The sequence below is a fragment of the Tursiops truncatus genome, chromosome 2 (assembly GCF_011762595.2).
Source record: "Tursiops truncatus isolate mTurTru1 chromosome 2, mTurTru1.mat.Y, whole genome shotgun sequence".
NCBI lineage: Eukaryota > Metazoa > Chordata > Mammalia > Artiodactyla > Delphinidae > Tursiops > Tursiops truncatus.
Window position 1 is genome coordinate 64,129,557 of NC_047035.1, and position 19,097 is coordinate 64,148,653.

Sequence of the window (19,097 nt, forward strand, 5' to 3'; positions counted from 1 at the left end):
CCAGTAGTGGGATTGCTGGGTCATATGGTAGTTCTATTTGTAGATTTTTAAGGAACCTCCATACTGTTCTCCATAGTGGCTGTACCAATTCACATTCCCACCAGCAGTGCAAGAGTGTTCCCTTTTCTCCACACCCTCTCCAGCATTTATTGTTTCTAGATTTTTTGATGATGGCCATTCTGACTGGTGTGAGATGATATCTCATTGTAGTTTTGATTTGCATTTCTCTAATGATTAATGATGTTGAGCATTCTTTCATGTGTTTGTTGGCAGTCTGTATATCTTCTTTGGAGAAATGTCTATTTAGGTCTTCTGCCCATTTTTGGATTGGGTTGTTTGTTTTTTTGTTATTGAGCTGCATGAGCTGCTTGTAAATTTTGGAGATTAATCCTTTGTTAGTTGCTTCATTTGCAAATATTTTCTCCCATTCTGAGGGTTGTCTTTTGGTCTTGTTTATGGTTTCCTTTGCTGTGCAAAAGCTTTGAAGTTTCATTAGGTCCCATTTGTTTATTTTTGTTTTTATTTCCATTACTCTAGGAGGTGGGTCAGAAAGGCTCTTGCTGTGATTTATGTCATAGAGTGTTCTGCCTAAGTTTTCCTCTAAGAGTTTGATAGTTTCTGGCCTTACATTTAGGTCTTTAATCCATTTTGAGCTTATTTTTGTGTATGGTGTTAGGGAGTGATCTAATCTCATACTTTTACATGTACCTGTCCAGTTTTCCCAGCACCACTTATTGAAGAGGCTGTCCTTTCTGCACTGTACATTCCTGCCTCCTTTATCAAAGATAAGGTGTCCATATGTGCGTGGGTTTCTCTCTGGGCTTTCTATCCTGTTCCATTGATCTATCTTTCTGTTTTTGTGCCAGTACCATATTGTCTTGATTACTGTAGCTTTGTAGTATAGTCTGAAGTCAGGGAGCCTGATACCTCCAGCTCCTTTTTTCGTTCTCAAGATTGCTTTGACTGCCCATTTTTAAACTGCATTGTTTGTTATTTTGATATTGAGTTCCATGAGCTGTTTGTATATTTTGGAGATTAATCCTTTGTCAGTTGTTTCATTTGCAAATATTTCCTCCCATTCTGAGGGTTGTCTTTTTGTCTTGTTTATGGTTTCCTTTGCTGTACAAAAGCTTTTAAGTTTAATTAAGTCCCATTTGTTCATTTTTGTTTTTATTTCCATTACTCTAGGAGGTGGGTCAAAAAAGATCTAGCTGTGGTTTATGTCAAAGAATATTTTTCCTACGTTTTCCTCTAAGAGTTTTATAGTATCTGGTCTTACATTTAGGTCTTTAATCCATTTGGAGTTTATTTTTGTGTATGGTGTTAGGGAGTGTTCTAATTTCATTCTTTTACATGTAGCTGTCCAGTTTTCCCAGCACCACTTATTGAAGAAGCTGTCTTTTCTCCATTGTATATCCTTGCCTACTTTGTCATAGATTAGTTGACCATAGGTGCGTGGGTTTATCTCTGGGCTTTCTATCCTGTACCATTGATCTATATTTCTGTTTTTGTGCCAGTACCATACTGTCTTGGTTACTGTAGCTTTGTGGTATAGTTTGAAGTCGGGAAGCCTGATTCCTCCAACTCCATTTTGCTTTCTCAAGATTGCTTTGGCTATTCGGGGTCTTTTGTGTTTCCATACGAATTGTAAAACTTTTTGTTCTAATTCTGTGAAGAATTCCATTGGTAGTTTGATAGGGATTGTATTGAATCTGTAGATTGCTTTGCATAGTATAGTCATTTTCACATTATTGATTCTTCCAATCCAAGAACATGGTATACGTCTCCACCTGTTTATGTCATCTTTGATTTCTTTCATCAGTATTTTACAGTTTTCTGAGTACAGGTCTTTTGCCTCCTTAGGCAGGCTCATTCCTAGGTATTTTATTCTTTTTGTTGCAGTGGTAAATGGGAGTGTTTCCTTAATTTCTCTTTCTGATTTTTTTTTGGTGGTGTATAGGAATTTCAGAGATTTCTCTGCATTAATTTTGTATCCTGCAACCTTACCAAATTCATTGCTTAGTTCTAGCAGTTTTCTGGTGTTATTTTTCGGATTTTCTATGTATAGTATCATGTCATCAGCAAACAGTGACAGTTTTACTCCTTCTTTTCCAATTTGTATTCCTTTTATTACATTTTCTTCTCTAATTGCTGGGGCTCGGACTTCCAAGACTATGTTGAATAAGAGTGGCGAGAGTGGACATCCTTGTCTTGGTCCTGATCTTAGTGGAAATGCTCTCAGTTTTTCACCATTGAGTATGATGCTTGCTGTGGGTTTGTCATATATGGCCTTTATTTTGTTGAGGTAGGTTCCCTCTCTGCCCATTTCTGGAGAGGTTTTATCATAAATGGGTGTTGAATTTTGTCAAAAGCTTTTTCTGCATCTAATGAGATGATCGTATGGTTTCTATTACTTAATTTTTTGATGTGGTGTATCACATTGATTGATTTTTGTATATTGAAGAATTTTTGCGTCCCTGGGATAAATCCCACGTGATCATGGTAAATCCCACTTGATCATGGTGTATGATCCTTTTAATGTGCTGTTGGATTCTGTTTGCTAGTATTTTGTTGAGGATTTTTGTATCTATGTTCATCAGTGATATTGGTCTATAAGTTTCTTTTTTTTGTGATCTTTTTCTCTGGTTTTGGTATCAGGTTGATGGTGGCTTCGTAGAATGACTTTGGGAATGTTTCTCCCTCTGCAGTTTTTTGGAAGAATTTGAGAAGGATTGGTGTTAGCTCTTTTGTAAATGTTTGAGAGAATTTGCCTGTGAAGCCATCTGGTCCTGGACTTTTGTTTGTTGGAAGATTTAAAATCACAGTTTCAGTTTCATTACTTATGATAGGTTTGTTTATATTTTCTAATTCTTCCTGGTTCAGTGTTGGAAAATTGTACCTTTCCAAGAATTTTTTCATTTCTTCATGGTTATCCATTTTATTGCCATATAGTTGTTTGTACTAGTCTCTTATAGTCCTTTGTATTTCTGCAGTGTCAGTTGTGAGTTCTCCTTTTTCATTTCTAATTTTATTGATTTGTGTCTTCTCCCTTTTTTTTTGATCAGTCTTGCTAAGGGTTTATCAATTTTGTTTATCTTCTCAAAGAAACAGCTTTTAGTTTTATTGATCTTTGCTATTGTTTTCTTTGTTTCTGTTTCATTTATTTCTGCTCTGATCTTTATGATTTCTTTCCTTCTACTGACTTTGGGTTTCCTTAGTTCTTCTTTCTCTAGTTGTTTTAAGTGTAGGGTTAGATTGTTTATTTGAGATTTTTCTTGTTTCTTGAGGTGAGGTTGAATTGCTGTAAACTTCCCTCTTAGAACTGCTTTGCTGCATCCCGTAGGTTTTGGGTCATCTTGTTTTCATGGTCATTTCTTTCTTTCTTTTTTTTTTTTTTAGCGGTACGTGGGCCTCTCACTGTTGCGACCTTCCCCATTGCGGAGCACAGTCTCCGGATGCACCGGCTCAGTGCCCATGGCCCACGGGCCTAGCCGCTCCGTGGCATGTAGGATCTTCCTGGACCGGGGCACGAACCCGTGTCCCCTGCAACGGCAGGTGGACTCTCAACCACTGCGCCACCAGGGAAGCCCTTTTCTATGTATTTTTATAATTTATTCTTTGATTTCTTCAGTGATCTCTTGGTTATTTAGTAGCACACTGTTTAGCCTCCATGTATTTTTGTTTTTTACAGTTTTTTTCCTGTAATTGCTTTCCAATCTCATAGCGTTATGGTCAGAAAAGATGCTTGATACGATTTCAGTTTTCTTAAATTTTCTAAGGCTTGATTTGTGACCCATGATGTGATATATCCTGGAGAATGTTCCATGTGCACTTGAGAAGAAAGTGTATTCTGCCACTTTAGGGTGGAGTGTTCTATAAATATCAATTAGATCTATCTGGTCTATTGTATCATTTAAAGCTTGTGTTTCTTTATTTATTTTCTGTTTGGGTGATCTGTCCATTGGTGTAAGTGGGGTGTTAGAGTCCCCTACTATTATTGTGTTACTGTCGATTTCTCCTTTCATGGTTGTTAGCATTTGCCTTATGTATTGATGTGCTCCTATGTTGGGTGCTTAAACATTGATAATTGTTATATCTTCTTGGATTGATCCTTTGATCATTATGTAGTGTTCCTCCTTATATCTTGTAACAGTCTTTATTTTAAATCTATTTTATCTGATGCGAGTATTGCTACCCCAGCTTTCTTTTGATTTCCGTTTGCATGGAATATCTTTTTTCCATTCCTTCACTTTCGGTCTGTATGTGTCCCTAGGTCTGAAGTGGGTCTCTTGTAGACAGCATATATATGGGTCTGGGGTTTGTATCCATTCAGCCAGTCTGTGTCTTTTGATTGGGGCATTTAATCCGTTTACATTAAGTTTATTATTGATATATATGTTCCTATTACCATTTTCTTAATTGTTTTGGGTTTGTTTTTGTGGGTCTTTTTCTTCTTTTGTGTTTCCCGCCTAGAGAAGTTTCTTTAGCATTTGTCGTAAAGCTGGTTTGGTGGCGCTCAATTCTCTTAGCTTTTGCTTGTCTGAAAAGCTTTTGATTTCTCCATCAAATCTGAATGAGATCCTTGCTGGGTAGAGTAATCTTGGTTGTAGGTTCTTCTCTTTCATCACTTTAAGTATATCCTGCCACTCCCTTCTGGCCTGCAGAGTTTCTGCAGAAAAATCAGCTGGTAAGCTTATGGAGATTCCTTTGTATGTTATTTTTTGTTTTTCCCTTGCTTTTAGTATTTTTCTTTGAATTTATTTTTTGTTCATTTGATTACTATGTGTCTTGGTGTGTGTTTCCTATGGTTTATCCTGTATGGGACTCTCTGTGCTTCCTGGACTTGGGTGACTATTTCCTTTCCCATGTTTTTCCCTTGCTGCTTTTAATAGTTTTCTTTGAAGTTAATTTTTGTTAGTTTGATTAATATGTGTCTTGGCGTGTTTCTGCGTGGATTTATCCTGTATGGGACTGTCTGAGCTTCCTGCACTTGATTATTTCTTTTCCCATTTTAGGGAAGTTTTCAACTATAATCTCTTCAAATATTTTCTCAGACTCTTTCTTTTTCTCTTCTTCTTCTGGGACCCCTATAGTTCGAATGTTGATGTGTTTAGTGTTGTCCTAGAGGTCTCTGAGATTTTCTTCAATTGTTTTCATTCTTTTTCTTTATTCTATTTCTTTGCAGTTATTTCCACCATTTTGTCTTCCAGCTCACTTATTCGTTCTTCTGCCTCTGTTTTTCTGTTATTGATTCATTCTAGTGTATTTTTTATTTCAGTTATTGTGTTGTTCATCTGTTTGCTTGTTCTTTAGTTCTTCTAGATCTTTGTTAAACATTTCTTGTATTGTCTCAATCTGTGCCTCCATTCTGTTTCCGAGATTCTGGATCATCTTTACTATCATTACTCTGAATTCTTTTTCAGGTAGATTGCCTATTTCCTGTTCATTTATTTGGTCTTGTAGGTTTTTACCTTGCTCCTTCATCTGTCACATATTTTTTTGCCGTCTCTTTTTTAAAATTTTTTTAATGAGTGGGATTGTTTTCCTGTCTTACTGGTTGTTTGGCCTGAGGCTTCCAACACTGGAGTTTGTAGGCTGTTCGGTAGAGCTGGGTCTTGGTGCTGCGATGAGGAACTCTGTGAGACCTCACTCCGATGAATATTCCCTGGGGTCTGAGGTTCTCTGTTAGTCCAGTGGTTCCAACTTGGAGCTCCCACCGCGAAAGCTTCAGCATGACCCCAGGCTCGTGAACCAAGATCCTGCAAGCCATGTGGGGCGGCAAGGAAAAGAAAAGAAAAGAAAGAACAATAACTACGTAAAAAATAAAATTAGACTAGGAAACTAACAGATATGTTAGGATGAATATAAAAATAAAAATATAGATGAATCAATGACCGGAAGGTACATCAGTACCATGGTAGTAAAAAAGAGGAGGAACTAAAAGAAAAAACAAAAAAGGGGGAGGAAGGGCCTTGGCTGTGGGGGGCGGGGCCTAAGCAAGGGTGAGGTTTGGGTAGTGGGCGGGGCCAATGCTCAGGACCCACAGGGCTGGAAAAGGCCCTGGGGGCTGTGGAGGGTGGGGCTTAGGCTCAAGGAACAGAAGGGGCCCAGGCGTGCCCTCACCCCTGGTCTCAGAGGGCAGGGGACCTCATCATGGAGCTCAGCAGGCTCCCCGTGTCTGAGTGGGTGGGGCAATCACCCTCCACTCCTCTGCCGCTCCTCCTGGAGGGCCCCTCCCGCCTGCCTCTCCTGATCCCCCTGGCCACCCTCCTATGCCCCCAGGACCCACGCAGCCTGGATGGGGCTCTGAAGGGGGGTACCAGCTTGGGAGCTCAGCAGGCTCCCTGGCCTGAGTGGGCCAGGCAATTGCCCTCTGCTCGTCTCCCACTCTTCCTGGAGAGTCCCTCCCAGAGAGTCCCTCCCACCTGAGTCTCCTGATCTTCCCAGCCTCAGGGGCATAGATCCTGTCTGGCCTCCACTTCTCCTCCTCCCTCAGTCCCCCTACGTCCTACCAGTTCATTGTGGGGTTCCTTCCATCTCCTTGGGGGTCAGAGTCCCCCACCAGCGGCCAAAAGGCACCCTAGTTGGGGGGAGAGGCTAACTTGGTGTCTTCCCACACCACCGTCTTGACTCCACCTCTAGACCTGCTCACTGTTTTTAAGGACAATCTCTAACTTCTGATATTTCTAAACAAGACTCATTTGAAAAATACCTGTCATTTCTCATGGACTTAATGAAACTTTTTGCTTTTTTTTTTTTTGCTGTATGCGGCCCTCTCACTGTTGTGGCCTCTCCCGTTGCGGAGCACAGGCTCTGGACGTGCAGGCTCAGCGGCCATGGCTCACGGGCCCAGCCGCTCCGCGGCCTGTGGGATCTTCCCGGACCGGGGCACGAACACGTGTCCCCTGCATCGGCAGGCGGACTCTCAACCACTGCGCCACCAGGGAAACCCAGCTTTATGCTTTTATATCTGTCATTTCTCATGGGCTTAATAAAACTTTATGCTTTTTCAGCTGTGTAAAAGTTTAGAAAATTGATTCATTTTTTTCTTGCTTGATTCAACTATGTTAAAGACAGTCATCAGAGATGATGTTAATTTTTGCCTTTGTGTCTTATCTTCTTCAGTGTTTTTTAAACTTGCCAAACAAGGAACTTCCCTGGTGGTCCAGTGGTAAAGAATCTGCCTTCCAGCGCAGGGGACGTGGGTTCAATCCCTGGTCAGGGAACTAAGATCCCGCATGCAGTGTGTCAACTAAGCTCTTGCACCTCAATGAGAGAGCCTGCATGCTGCAACGAAAGATCCCACATGCCTCAGCGAAGACCCTGCATGCCGCAACTAAGACCCGATGCAGCCGAAAAATAACCCCCCAGAAAACTTGCCAAACAAGGACACAGGTAGGTTCACTTATTGAATATTTGTTATGATCAGTATGAAAACGCTGATTTATAATTATTTCTGTTTGGTACAATTCTAGGTATAAAAGTAAAAAGATGTAAGAAAGGCAAAAGTAAAAAGCTATATAAAAAACAGAAAAACAAGGAGCATATAAAATTATTTTTAGAATTAAATCACAGCTGCTTTTACTTCAGTACCAACTATGACAAGATTTTTTCAACTTTAAATTGGAATATTTTCAGTAATTCAGAAGTCTTGGAAGAATGGTATAAGTAACAGCATATATTAATAGCTTTTACCTCAGTTTACTGATTGTTAAATATTGTTAATATTTTCTAACAATCTAAAAAGTTACATCTTTTATTTGGGTAGTTGAGAATTATATCTTGTTTCTGTTTTTTTTTTTTTTTGGTAGTTTGCTTCTTGGTGATTAGGTACAGAGACAAAAAGACCCTGTGATAGAATCATCCCCTCACTTTCATCAGTGCCTACCTCGTGGTATCTGCTACTTGTGAGCCATTCATTTAGGGCATGGGTTCTCTTGGATCATAGCAAGGGGTGAAGAGGGGAAATAAGTGAGTATTCTCTCTATAAGGTGTTTCCCTCCCCTCCCCCTCCTCTTTTTGATGAGTACTTACTGGTCTGAAGAATTAACCATGCGCATCGAAGCAGGGTGAATTCAATTTTCTTTTCTTCTTATCAAGTGAAGAAAGGTCAGTCTTTCTAGGTTTTTCTGGTGTAGTGTATCATCCATCAGAAAGTTTGCTATGATTTTGGATTCCGTTACATTTCCCACAAACCTGTCTTCAGAGTTAATAGTTTATAGCACTCCCGTTCAGATAAGAAGGATTGGCGCTGGAGGATTTATGATATCTAACCTAATTTTCCATCACCATACCTTGACCTTGGCTTTATAAGTTGTAGCCCATACAAAGCAATCGATTGCTACCCGATAGAGGCAACTGACCCTCTTTAGCTCTAGGGCAATAGCTAATAAGGTCTTGATAATTGTGATTTATCCACTGTCAGCGGTGATTGCATGTGCCTCTCTGAAGCTGCCCTGAATTGATGGATGCAACCTGTATGACAGGAAGCCAGTTCCAGAGGCTTTCTCCTTTTATCCTTAGCATTGCCAGGGCTCCTAGAATGGGACCGATGAAGTCATTTTTCTTTCACTGTGGTTTTTTATAATGAAATATGGTAAAAATTCATCTTCTCTCGAGCACGCCATTTTTCCCTTGTCAGATCTACAGTCTTTCCTTGACTGAACCGATTTGTTATCTACAAAAGCAGTGGCCTTGCACTTCCCTTTTGATTCAAGGAGCTCTGGGTTGACCAAGAGGTGTTTTCTTCTATAAATTTAGTAGTAGGTCAGCTCTTTCCTTAGCCAAGACATTTGGTTTCCCTTTTAATGAATTTGAGAGAAAAAGAAATATCTGTTATTGGTGACCCTCTGGAATACTTCAAACTGTCTCATCCTTCAGGCATCATTGACCAACACCCTAGGCAGTAGCAAAACCCTGTGTTAGGAGAAACCAAAACTACTTTTTCTGTATGTCCCAGGATTGAAAGATACCTTAGTCATTAGTAATAATGAGGATGTGATAATCTGGATCCCTCTTGTTTAAAGACGTCATCACATACGAATTTGAGGAGCACTCAGAGTCAAGCTCTTTGTGCTTCTGGCTTGTCTGAAGTGAAAGCCTGTTGGCATGTTCTTTAAAACATTGAATCATGGGTAATACTGGATTTACTATTATCAGTAAAACAAGAAAGTAGCTGGGGCAAGAAGAGAAGATCTTATATCCTGATGTTCAGCCCTGCCACAATGATACAGTTTATATATTTTTTCCACTGGCTTTTGCTGGGTAGTATTTGATTTCAGTTCAATTTGCATCTGAACTCCTATTTGCTTTTGTGTTTGTCCAGATTTATTAAATAAAAGTGTGTTAAGCATTTCTTGGGCACAGGAAAATGAAGACTCCTTCAAGCTTTCTCAGGCCCTTTCTTCAGTATACCCCACCTTCCACATTATTATAATTGTCTGTTATGACACAGACCGCTAGTTCCCCTCAATATCCATTTTCTCTTTCTTCTGTACAGATAGAATTCCTTTTTTTTCTTTTTTAAAAATTAGTTATCTATTTTATACATATTAGTGTATATATGTCAATTCCAGTCTCCCAATTCATCCCCCCCCCCCCCCCCCCCCGCTTTCACACCTTGGCGTCCATATGTTTGTTCTCTACATCTGTGTCTCTATTTCTGCCTTGCAAGCCGGTTCAAGTACAGACAGAATTTCTAGTTTTTAGCTGGGTGCATGGTTACCCTGAGAATAAAGGCTACATTTCCCTGTACCCTTTGCAGCTAGTTGTGGCCATATGACTCTATTCTGGTCATTTGGGATGTGAGGGAAAGTAATGTGTATAGCTTCCAGAAAGAAGGGCATGCCCTTTCTTTTTCTCTCTTTTACTGTGCTGAGTAGAATGTAAACATGACAGCAGGTCATCTTAGAGCTTGTGGACAATGGCAACCCTCAAAGGATGGTAGTGCAACAAGGTACAAAGAGCCTTGGTCCCTGGACAACCCCATGGAATAGAGCAGATCTGTCAGCCCTACACCTTTATCTGGGCTGTTTCATGAGAGAGAGAGAAATCTTATTTAACTCACTGCAATTTGGGGTCTCTGCTTCATACATCCGAACCTGTATTCTAATTAAAAACCTATTGTCTGGGGACTTCCCTGGTGGTCCATTGGGTAAGACTCTGTGCTCCCAATGCTGGGGGCCCGAGTTCGATCCCTGGTCAGGGAATTAGATCCTGCATGCCGCAACTAAGAGTCTGCACGCTGCAACTAAGACCCAGCGCAGCCTAAATAAATAAATAAGTAAGTAAATATTTTTAAAAAAGTGCTAAAAGATTTCTCAAAAAAAAAAAAAGAACCCCTCCCCCCAAACCTATTGTCGCCTTTCCCAGTGGACTGAAGCTCCTTGGGGATAGGCACTATGTTCTGGTCACCATTTGTGTTCAGCTAGTTCAGGACTAATTGGTTGGCTCTGGAGGTGGAACTGGAAACAGATTAGTTTTTTTCCTCCAAATGAAAGGACATTTTTAATGAGACACAATTACGTAGGGTACAAGTAAAACACAAGTAAACTTTTCTGCTGCCTCTTGCCTTCCTAGACTCAGTGGGGAGGGAAGGGGAAGGTCCCTAGGCAGAAAGGTAGGATAAGAAATAACCGGGCTTTGTCTAGTATCCATGGTCCACTAGGATGTCGCCACCCTCCCCTCTCTACTGTTGGTATGGTTGGAACCTAACCCTATATGCACCCTTGCCCTTCTGCCTAGGGGCTCTCCCCTTTCTTCCCCACAGAGTCTAGGAAGGCAAGAGGCAGGTGCATGTCCCATTGCCTTAGGCTATTCCACTGGGCTGTCCTTGAATGGGGCCTGCTCTGGGGTTCAGACTCTGGAAAGAATTTGTGCTGGTAGCCTAGGCAGCCTAATTACTATATCAAGGTAGACAGGCATTTAGGGGTTGGGTTACAGAATCACATTAAAGGCCAGATACTTAGGGGCTGGGACCCCCCGCCCCAGGCAAAAATGACTCATTGATCCTATAAAACATATGGATCCAAGCCAATTCTATGCTTACATTAAAAGCACCTTGTACCGTCATTGTCAAGTCATAAACCATAACAATTGTTTGGACAAAGAGAATTTAATATATACACTGTTAACTAGATATAAAGTTGTTAACTAAGTAAGTGAAAAGGCAAGAAAAGAGCACCAACGCATCACAGAGACAGCAACTGCAGGAAGCAACTACCACTCACAGGGTTTGGGCAGCAAAGACTAGCATTACTAAAATTTAGACACTGGGAGGCGGGGCCTGTGGGTGGAGCTCAGGCCTCAGGGACCAGCATCTCTGAGCTTGGAGAAGGATCCCTGTGGGCTTGAGAACCGGACCACTAGGAAGGAGACAGCAGCTGGGATGAGGCTAGTGTTACACATGTTGGAAAAACTGCAAACTGGATTTAAATACTTCCATGGGGGTGGAGGCAGACACATTGCTGGTGTGACGCTCACAGTACTTGTGAGCAGACAGGAGTCCCTTCTCTCTCTCCAACCTCCCAGTCTCCCTTGATCAGAGTGGAACCTGACAGGGAGACTGCTGGCCAGGCAGAAACGTGTTTTGCAGACGCCTAGTTCCAGCACCACAAGGCACAGCATAGAAAGATGGGTTTGGAGCTGAGAGACTAGAGCTTAGTAACTGGCACACACCTCAATGGTGTCTAAATTCAGACTGTTGCAAGTTGTGTCAACTAGCATGATAGGTAAGGCCTACAGACTTCAGCGACTTAAGGGACAATCTGGTGACTTAAAGGGAGAAAGATTTGTTCCAGGGAGATGAGGCAGATAAAACATCACAGGGCTGGTGATAGGAAATAAGTCTCAAAGAATGCAAAGGATTTCCATAGGCAAACCAGTGTAAGAAGGATGCTCCAGGGAGAAAGAACAATAGACTCAAAGACCCAAAGGCGGGTCCAAACCCTTAAAAAGACTGAGTTACAGGGACTTCCCTGGTGGCGCGGTGGTTAAGATTCCACCTGCCAGTGCAGGGGACACAGGTTCGAGCCCTGGTCCGGGAAGATGCCACATGCCGTGGAGCGACTAAGCCCATGCACCACAACTACTGAGCCTGCGCTCTAGAGCCCGTGTGCCACAACTACTGAGCCCACGTGCCACAACTACTGAAGCCCGCACGCCTAGAGTCCGTGCTCCACAGCAAGAGAAGCCGCCACAATGAGAAGCCCGCGCACCGCAACGAAGAGTATCCCTCGGGACAAAGCCTGAGCTACTCAAGCCTTTGGGCTTCCCTAGGATGAGGCAGGAGTTGGGGCATGACTGGGGGAGCCCAGGACCAGCGACCTCCTAGGAATCTCACCCTCAGAGTAGGTAGGATTTTCTATCAATTCTTCCTCTCTAAGGGTGATGTTTTATGCTGGGCTGACTTGGACAAATTACTTAAAATTTCTGCTTAGGGAAGATTATTCCCACTTGATAAATAAGGAGACTGAGGCTCTATAAAGTTAAGTAACATGTCCATGATCACAGAAGCAGTGACTCAGATCACCTGATTTCCTACTGGACATCATTGCCTGCATATCCCCGTGGATTCTCCAGCTGAGCACGGCCAGCATGAATGCCTTCCCTTCCTTCACACCTAGTGCCAGACCTTCTTTCTGGATCTCTGAAGTCAGTTGGTGACTATATGGTTTGGGTTCCTTCCTTCTTTCTACCTGCATGCCCCTACCTTACCCCATACAAGCAATCATGAAGTCTTGTAGATTTCACCCGCTAAATATACATTCTCTACTCTCTGTCGCTGCTGGCTTGTCTTTATTCAAGTACTCACTTGATTGCTGCTAAAGCTTTCCATAGGTCGCCCTGTTTCCAGCTTTGTCCTTCTCCAATCCAGGTACCATTCTGAGGCCAGGGAAAGCTTTCAAAGACACAAAAATGTCATTCTCCTTCTTAAAAAGGCTTTCAATGGCTCCCATGGCTTCCTGGAGAAAATCCAAGATCCTTTATATTTCACAGTGAGGACACCATAACATGGTCCCTATGAACTCCTCCAGCTTTGCTGGCCTCTGTCTCCCTATCTTGGGGTGGGGCAGGGGGACACCTGTGGCCGGGAAAACAGGGTCGAGGTTCACCTTGCTCCCTCCACTGACTAAGCTATGGGCAAGAAATCACAGTGATGCCACGTGGTGTTCTGTGTACCCCAGCAGGTCGCCTGCTTCTGATTTAGTGGCTGTGCTGCTCCAGCCTTTGCTCACTGCGGTGCAGCAGTGATGCAGACCCTGCGGGCTTCCGTTTTCTGTGCTGAAATGAGTGTGTGAGGGTGCCTCTGGGTATTGCTTCTGTGCTCTCTTGTCCTCTTCCTCTTTTTCTTTCTTTCTTCCTTTTTTAAAAAGTATAGTTAGCCTTTTGTCTCATTGCACCTGAGAAAACAAGATGGGTCACGGGCAGCTCTCCTGGAGCCATATGAGAAAATTCAGCCAGGGTTCTCCTCTTGCAGTGGCTGCTCAAGCCAGCTGGTCTGATCCGAAAATGCTGCCTCCATAAGCGCTGCCAGTGTTTCTGATAGTACCCCAAGGATATCGGCTTCATTAAGTGGGACTAAGTGAACTTCCTGGAATGGGTCACCCAACATACCTACCTTACCCCAGAAACAATGCTAGATCTTCGTACATAAAACAAACAGAAAGCGAAAACAAAACAAAACAAAAAACAAAAAAAAAAAAGAAAAGAAAAAACTAACAAAGCAAAACAAAAACAACTTCAAAAGATAGTATATTTATACTAGACAGGAATCTTTTAATGCAAAGGGTAGAAACTCAATTCAAATTAGCTTAAGCCTAAAAGAGAATTTATTAACTTATTTAACTGGTAAATCTAGGGGTAGAGCTGGATCCAGGGATACAAATGTTATTATTATCATTATTATTTTTCTCTCTTTCTGTTCTGCTACTGTCTGTGTTGGCCACATTCTCTATTTCAAGATGTGTTCCCTGTGTGCAGGAGGTGAAGGGCGGCATGGCTGCAGCCACCCCAGAAGACCGAGAGCTTCTCTCTCTCAACATCTCTCTGTAAACTCCTGAGGAAAGACTCTGATTCATTCTGCTTTACTCATTTGTCCTACCTGCTCTCCCCCTCCCCTGCTCCCCTCAATCCCTGGGTCCAGGAGGAAGGGGAACACCACTTACTACAAAGGCCTAAGATCAGAAGCCCATTGCTATGGTCGACGGGTGGAGAACTCTGATTGAGACTTCATCCAGAACCGCATAGAACTCGGGGGGCAGTTACCCAAAGAAATGGGGCTGTTGTTTTTAGAACACGGAGGAAAGGCATGTTGGGTAGACAAAAAAAAAAAAAAAAAAAAGACAACCAAAGAGATATCTCTACTATTATCACCTCCACTACAAACACCATCACTGTTATTGGAAACTACCATGTTCTAGGCACAGAGCAGGTCCTTTATTACACAGCCTCTGTCATAACATTACATATGACACTCACCATTTTATAGAAGAGGAAGCTGACGCTTAGAAAATTTAGCACACTGGCTCAGAGTCATGGAGCTAGTCTGTCTGAGGCCAGGCCCATGCACTTTGTACTGCACTAACCTTCTCCTGGTTGGGAAGTCCTCTGTCTTGACATTGTATGTTAATTATGGCTCACAGATGGCCCTATGAAGGAGCAACCGGAAGAGGACATGACTTTTAAAATTGACTTTTAGTCACATTGGCCAACTCATGTTTTTCTAATGTTGAAGGTGCATTTTTTTTTAAGGGAATTCCTTTATTTTTATTATTTATTTATTTATGGCTGTGTTGGGTCTTCATTTCTGCGCAAGGGCTTTCTCTAGTTGCGGCAAGCGGGGGCCACTCTTCATCGCGGTGCGCAGGCTTCTCACTATCGTGGCCTCTCTTGTTGCGGAGCACAGGCTCCAGACGCGCAGCCTCAGTAGTTGTGGCTCACGGGCCCAGTTGCTCCGCGGCATGTGGGATCCTCCCAGACCAGCGCTCGAACCCGTGTCCCCTGCATTGGCAGGCAGATTCCCAACCACTGCGCCACCAGGGAATCCCTGAAGGTGCATTTTTATGATCCAATCTGTGGAATGAGGTTAAAGAACCAGTACTTTTCTCTCATGGGCTGAATGTGACTGCTGAGGTGAAGATGAGGAGGGATGAGTTATTATTATTATAATATTTTTATGTGAAAGGGGCATCCCACGGTATCTTGTGCTCAGCAAATGTGACTTTCCTCCTCTCCTCAAGAAACAAACCAACAAACTGGGAAAAAACCTCTCTCTTGATTTTCCAAAATAATCCCAGCTTCACTATGCTTCCCAGTTCTAATAGATTAGGGCTGAGTTATTTAATTGGAACAGGGCTGCATAAGCTCATGCCAGGGACATGAAAGCCCACCTACAGACATTTTAAATTCAGTGTTGCCAATAAGCATTTGTAAAAAGAGAAGCCTACAAAGCAGTTTTGCATCCATTCTTTACTTTGGATTAAGTTAAAAAATCATTTACAATGGGTTTGCCACTAGCTGTTAAAGACATGAAGCATATGGATAAGTATCAAAAACAAAAGCATGGAAACAATTTACCCTTGACTCTGAGCTACATAGTGGGTTGAGGGAAGAAGTCAATGTTACATATATACTTAAACATATATACTGTATATAATTAAAATGTACTCTATCTCTTACAGAGTTCACACACACCCACACACAGTTTCAGTGCTCTGTGAACTTAAAATGTGGCTCACCTCTGCAGTGAAGAAACTTAGAGGCATTAATATGGAGCCTGGTTTTATCTTTTTTATTTTTATTTATTTATTTTGAAATCAAGATTTGGAGGAGTCCCATTCTCCGCAAATACAGATTCTCTGTATTTCTAGTATATTCCCTTCTGTCTTTTTTAAAAAAATTGAAGTATAGTTGACTCACAATGTTGTGTTAGTTTCTGATGTATAGCAAAGTGATTGAGATATATATATATATATTCTTTTTCATATTCATTTCCATTATGGTTTATCACAGGGTATTGAATGTAATTCCCTGTGCTATACAGTAGGACCTTGTTGTTCATCTGTTTTTTTGTATATAGTAGTTTGTATCTGGCCTGGTACCATCTTGATCACAGTATACTTTTGTATCTAGCCTGGTACCATCTTGATCACAGTATACTTCACTAGGCTGAGGGGGGACTCTCAAGGCACATGAAAAACGTTTACTTGACTTAAGTCTCCCAGTTATACACCTTCAGTTAGTGGCTGGCTGTCACAAAGGGCTTACAGAGACTGTGGTGTTTATAGGTCACCATTGGTGTTGTCCCCTTCACAGTCTTCTGCTCAGGGTGGGAGGTCATATTTCGTTCCACCCTCCTGGTCAGGGGTGGGCACGCAGGCCAAGGTGAGTCAGGCTGCAGATGGGTCAATGGCCTCTAAGATGACTCAATGCCAAGCATCTGCCCAAACTGTCCAGATGGTGACCACACTGGAATAAGCAATTTCTTTGTCTTTAAGAGGATCAAGATGTAGAGAGAGTCGGTGGGTTTGAGAGCAGGTGCTGCAAATACGTGGAGAGGGCCTTCTGCAGATGCCATGGGGCCTCAAAGCCACAAGTAAGCTGAAGTCAAGAGGTAGAGGAAGGGCATGTAGAGCTCCCAGCCATCATGGTAACAGGTGTTCCTTGAATGGGACTTCCTAGGCCAATGCATTTGGGAAACACCACATGCATATCCCCTCTTGGAGAGTCACAAGGTGCTTTAGTATTTTAAAGATTCTGAAGATCCCACAGCAAGAAACTTGTCTAAACACTGTTAACTCAGTGTTTCCCAGATGTATTTGACCACGGAACTCTCACCTGTTCCCATTTTACTGTGTTCCAGGGAACGATGTTTGGAGTGGGAGCTGGCATGTGGGTGGGAGTAAAAGGAGAAATGGCAGCAGAAACAGAGTGGTGGCTCTGTCGAGTTCCTGGTCGTTAGATCTGTTCCACACTCCGAACTGCATTCTAGTTGTCGTGAGCCAAGGTCTGTCCTTGGGCTGCCATGGTATTTTAGAGTTCCTTATTTCCACCAGTATTCTTATCTCAAACCTCCACTCATTAAGATGAATTGAGTCTTTTTACTTGTAACTAAGAGACTGACTAATGTAACTGGGTGTTAGCTGTGTCTCCCCAGATACTATGACCAGTGACAAATGTCCCTACTTCCTTGTGAGATGTTGGACCACCTATGTGGGATGTGCTAAGAGACCGTGGAAGTGGTGTGGCCAGTATTCACCCCTCGTGTGCTTCAGGTGAGGGGGAAGAGGAGGGAGAATCATCATGGGGGTGGACAGTGAGAATCCTTTGGAGAAAGAGTTGTCAGTGTGTCTTCCTCGGGGATGGGGGAGCTGTCTCCCCCAGCGTAGTAAGCCAAATCGGGGGGCCTTCAGAGTTTCAGGTGGAGGGACTGGTGCCTGTTTTCACAAGAGCTGGCAGAATGAAGCAAGAAGGCACTGATGGAGGAGCTGGACTCCCGTGGGTGCAGGAACTAAGGTGTGAACAGGTGAGGACCCATGACAGAGGGAGTGGAACTTTACCATAATAAAGACAATCTCATGGAGGGGCAAGGTGAACCCAGCATCAAGAGTCTGGAGGTGGACAGTAGGGACACTAGAGCTGAGGGGATGGCATCTGTGGCCAGAATAGGGAAGAACCTTTGTATTCTATTACAAGTTAACCACTAAAGGGATGTTGCCTGTAAGCTTAAATTATACATAATGGCCAATTTCTGGGAACTGTGCCTCCCAGGTAATGAGCACTAAGCTAAAATACCTTTGTTTAGCTCACTGGAAACATCCTGACCAGGCCCACCTGTGAATGACTGCAGAGAGGAAGAAATTAACACATCCCCTCCGAAGGCTGATGGGAACCAGGAAATGCTTGACTTTACGCCTGCCCGTTTTAGTATAAAAGAAGCCTGAATTCTAACTCAGGCAAGATGGTTCTTTGGGACATGAGCCCACCATCTTCTTGGTCTGCCAGCTTTCTGGAAGTTGCTATTTCTTTTTTTTTTTTTTGCTGTACGCGGGCGGCTCACTGTTGTGGCCTCTCCCGTTGCGGAGCACAGGCTCCGGACGCGCAGGCTCAGCGACCATGGCTCACGGGCCTAGCTGCTCCGTGACATGTGGGATCCTCCCGGACCGGGCCACAAACCCGTGTCCCCTGCATCGGCAGGCGGACTCTCAACCACTGCGCCACCAGGGAAGCCCTGAAAGTTGCTATTTCTTGCCGCAATAACTCATCTCTCAGTTTACTGGCCTGTCCTGTGGCGAGCAGTATGAGCTCGGACTAGGTAACAGTACCATCTATAGTAGTGACTACATCAGGGTCCTTGGTGGGGAGGAGGGTTCCCCTGTGAGGAAGAAGTGTTGGTAATTGTGTGTCTGCTGTGCTGAGGCCTGCTTTTGGATTACAACTCCACCAGTGGAAGAAGATTTCACTCTCCCTATCTCTTTTCCCTCCTAGCACTCCTGGTCCCTGGGGGACCCAGAGGCAACAGAGGGCACAGTGGAGGAGGCATAGAAGGAGCTGACTACGGCCCATGCATCCTATTCTCAGCAGTTTTCCTAGCAGAGGTAGGTCCCAGTTGGGGGAAGAGAGAAGTTTTAACTGAATGTGAGTTTGGAGATTGGCTTTTTGACCAGGCTAGAATTTTTGCCTAAAATGACCACAGGACTTTTATGCTCTGAGGGACTGGAGACTCTTTGAGCCTCAGGTTGGGATGGAGAAGGTCTGCATGTGAGTTTTGCAGAGGACATGGCTTTGGCTCATTCAACCCTGTACTCTACGGACCCAGAGTAGGACATAGCTAAACATCAGTATGAAGTGTTTAGAAGTGTTTACACTGCTTCCTAAGTAACTCTGCGTGAACTAATTCTAACACGAAAGCTTTTGAACACTTACACTGCGTATCTGATTAACACAATCAATTCATATGGGTTCAAGCACTGAACACTGCTAAGCACCTCAGCTGGATACTGGGACTATGAGGGTGAATAGGAGTTGCTTCCTATCCTCAGAAGCATGCAGTCTAGTGTGAGAAGCCCTAGTCCAACCTGGGGCTTTCCTCCTTCCGG

The 19,097-nt window shown here is 43.1% G+C and overlaps 1 pseudogene; it reads left to right on the top strand.

The window, feature by feature from the left end:
• Positions 1 to 9,655: 9,655 nt before the first annotated feature.
• LOC141277985 (small ribosomal subunit protein uS14-like) lies at positions 9,656 to 13,738 on the top strand (annotated as a pseudogene).
• Positions 13,739 to 19,097: the final 5,359 nt, after the last annotated feature.